Source organism: Propithecus coquereli, unplaced genomic scaffold (assembly GCF_000956105.1).
Source record: "Propithecus coquereli isolate 6110/MARCELLA unplaced genomic scaffold, Pcoq_1.0 Scaffold5, whole genome shotgun sequence".
Classification (NCBI taxonomy): domain Eukaryota; kingdom Metazoa; phylum Chordata; class Mammalia; order Primates; family Indriidae; genus Propithecus; species Propithecus coquereli.
This window is the reverse complement of record NW_012150840.1, coordinates 14,991,747-14,995,686: the sequence shown is the minus strand read 5'-3', so window position 1 is coordinate 14,995,686 and position 3,940 is coordinate 14,991,747.

Here is a 3,940-nt window from a genome sequence, read left to right as displayed (position 1 = left end):
CATTTTTACAAGGAAAAAAATATGCAGGCACAGAAAAAATCTAGAAGGATATACCATAAAATATTAATGGGGGTAATGAGATTGGGTGATTTTTATTTTACTCTTTATGCTAATCTGTATTTTCCACAATGAATATATATTAATTGTTTAATTAAGACAAAGTTGACGTAATTTACTGCTAGGCCACACCCCTGAATGTAGAAGGTGGGTCTCGCTTGCAGGGAAGCGCTGCAGGACCAGTTATGGAAAGTACGTCTCGGTGCAGAAGCCAACCCTGAGCTGCAAAGGCCTGGCTGGGCAGAGGGCTGGGAGCAGGGATCTCTTGACCTGGCCCGTGAAGACGATGCAAAGTGTAGGAGGAACTCCCAGGTGGCGGGCTGTAAGACAGGCTGTCCACGGGGAAGCTGGCTGGCGCAGGACAGGAACTGAGGCCCCAGCCCGACACACGGGCAGGGGGTTGGCGGGCGGTTGGAGGGCTGCGGCCACAGTCTCAGTCTCTGAACTCATCCTTAGTCCTTCAGTGTTTGCTTCCCCTTTGACCTTCCTTCCCCTGAGTATCCACTGGGACCAACAAGGTGGTAGCAGCAGGAGTCAGAAAGAGAGACCCCCGGGGGAAATGAATGTGGTTTTGAGGGCAGAGATCAGACCCCCAGGATCCTGCAGAAGTTCTTCTTCCAGGACCAGCCTCCAAGAGTCCAGGTTTCCGTTCACTTGGGGACAGGTTTCTTTTACAAAATGGATATTACATGCTCCTCCTTGAGGACGGGGTGACTCCAGAGAGGTTGACCCAGTGTTTGCTCAGTATTTTGTGGGGTAACCTGCTGGGTGACCTTGGCTGGTCCCTGCAAACCTCAATAGCTGAGGTTTCTCAGCCATACTAGAAAATACTGTTTTGCGTTCTCCACAGGGCCGTGAGCCTCAAATGCTTTAAAAAAAAAAAATCTCTTTGCAAGTTGTAAAAGAATGTGCCAAAGCTGAAAAGTCTACGTATCCTTTTCATTCTTTTCCAGAGAGAAGATCGTGTGGACCTTCCGTATTGCCCTTGGTGGCTGGCCAGCCTCTGAGGCTCGGCTCCCACGACGTCCCATCTGCCCTGACCGTGGGCTTGAAATGTCCTTTTTCCTATGCCACTGGCTCATCTCACGGACGGACATATGAGATGTTTGGGGGTGTGTGGAATGAATGCAGCTGGACTTGAACACGGAGTGAGGAAACTGTCTCCTTTCCAGTGCTCCCCCCAACCTTCTAACGAGTCAAAAAGAAGGCCTCATCTGAGAGCCAATACATCTCTCACACCGCACGAACACTTCCTTTTAAACAAAAATAAAACAGGCCTCGGCCTCAGAGTCGTCCTCAGCAACATCCAGCTCTAATTTAATTGGTTTTTACAATTAGCTTTCTATTTAAGGTACTGATATAAAATTTCCTTTAAAAATATCTTTAAGTAAAAAAAAAAAAAAAGAACTGATCTAAACAAATGCAGTAGCCCGCCCTTACCCATGATTTTCCTTTCGACGGTTTCAGTTACCTGCAGTTCAGTACAATAAGGTATTTTGAGAAAGAGGAGAGAGAGAGAGAAGGACCACGTTCACGTCACTTTCACTACAGTATATTGTTATAATTGTTCTATTTTATTATTAGTTATTATTGTTAATCTCTTACTGTACCGAATTTATCAGTTAAATTTTATCATAGGTATGTGTATAAGAAAAAACAGCATTATATAGGGCTCAGTGCTACCTTTGTTTTTAGGCATCTACTGGGGGTCTTGGAATGTGTCCCCCGTGGATAAGGGGACTAACTGTAGACAGATAGTCGTGCAGGTGTATTCAGATATGGCAAGCAGCATGCATGTGGCACACGGTTATTGAACATTTTGGTCTCTAGAGAGATGCAGACACCCCCAGGAGGAGTGGTACCTCCAAAAGACTCTTCCAAGACCCTCCAATCGCTGCTTTACTGGCTCTGTGTCTTGGGGATTCCTCGGCTTGTCTGCTGTGTACTCCTGGGTTTTCAGCTCCTTAAAGTATCTCTCAGGCCTCAGAATCTCTGCCGGTGTCCAACACAGGGCCTAGAACAGGGAAGGGGTCATTCGCACAGGGCTAAGAGGCCCGAGGCCAGAGGTCAGTCTCCGTAAGGAGCCAGGAGACTCAGTCCCGACACGCCACCCTCACAAGCTGTGTGGCCCTGGACAAGTCCCTCAGCCTCTCTGAGTGTCCATCTCCTTACTCACCTGCCTCTCAGTGGCGTTTCCAGGACACGAAGTATGTGAGAGGGGTTTGAAATCATACATGCCTGAAGGGATTACTGATGTTATTGGTTGTATCACAAATCCGCTGTCACTGAAGACCTTCCCAGTGCGGACAACCAGAAGTGAAAATGAGGCTGGAGGAAAGGGGGGAGGTGAGATGGGACGAGAGGCAGGAGGGCCGGGCCCCTCCTTCCCAATTTGATCTGGGTGTGGGGCCCTCTGGAAACTGCCCTTGTGACCTCAGGAAAGGCCTTCCCCGCCACTGCGGCTGCCTCATGATGCCTGGTACAAAAAGCATGATCTAGGGGCGGAAACCTACCTATAACAGGTACAATGAATACCCTTCAGGTGATGGGCACACTAACAGCCCTGACTTAAGCATTATAAAAGCTATCCATGTACCAAAAACATTCGTACCCCCTTAACATTTTGAAATAAAATAAACAAACAAAAAATAAACAAAAGCCAAACAAACAAACAAAAAAGCATGGTCTTTGGAATCACATGACTAGTGTTCAAGTTCCAGCACAGCCGCTGGCTGGCTGGGTGACCTGAAGCAAGTTACTTAACCTCTCTGTGTCTCATTATTCTCACTGCTAAAATGGGGCCAGTGCCAACCTCCCAGGGCTGTCGTGAGAATCGAATGAGATCACACATGCATACACGAGGCCTGACACGTAGTAAGTGCTTGGTCAATATGGGCTTCAGGGAACTCTGCAGGTTCCTGGAAGGAAGACACCGAAGTGATTCAGGTGCATGATGTCATCTGTAGCACTCGATTCATCATTCGGGAGAACCGGCCTCCCCAAAGCTTTACTGACCTCCGGCCAGAGCTGGGAAGTTAGAGAGTAAAACTGCAGATGGCAGCTTCCAGACCCGGCTCCACCGCCACCCCCCCCACCCCATTACACCCAAGGTAGGAGCCAATCCTGCCCCTCAGGGCCCTACTCTTTGAGATGAGGGGAGCTAGAGGCAGAGGAGGATATTTGGAGGAGCAGCCAAGTGTTCTTTGACTCATAGAAGAGCCCGGGGCCCGAGGGGCCAGCTGGAGGTCCGCTGTCTGTCTGCCGAAGGCTCCGCTAGACTTTGTGTCTCCTCTACCCCTGGGAATCCAACCATAAGAGGAACTAATCTGGCTCCCCTCTGCACCCCTTGCCCCCAACACAGTTTCCTTCCTGTGCTCTCTGGGAGATGAGAGCTGGGAAGGGAGGGATGCGTCGGGGGAGGCTGGTCCAGCTCAGCTGGGCTGCAACATCTGCATCCTTCGCAGTGGCCTCCCCGTTCCCACTTCGAACTGGGAGGGGATGGGAGAGTCCCAGTTCTTCCCAGGAAGCAGTGACATGACTCACTTCCCAGGACGAGCCATGGAAGAATGCAGCCTTTTTTCTGGGATACTCATATAGAACCGTGGAACTCATTTTCTCACCTTTGAAACGCAAAAACGTGAAATAGCATTTTTTTTTTTTTTGAGACAGAGTCTCACTCTGTTGCCTGGCTAGAGTGCCATGGCATCAGCCTAGATCACAGCAACCTCGAACTCCTGAGCACAAGCAATCCTCCTGACTCAGCCTCCCGAGTAACTGGGACTACAGGCATGCGCCATCATACCCGGCTAATTTTTTCTATATATATATTTTTAGTTGTCCAGATAATTTCTTGCTCCCTTATCTGTGGTTTTGCTTTCTGTGG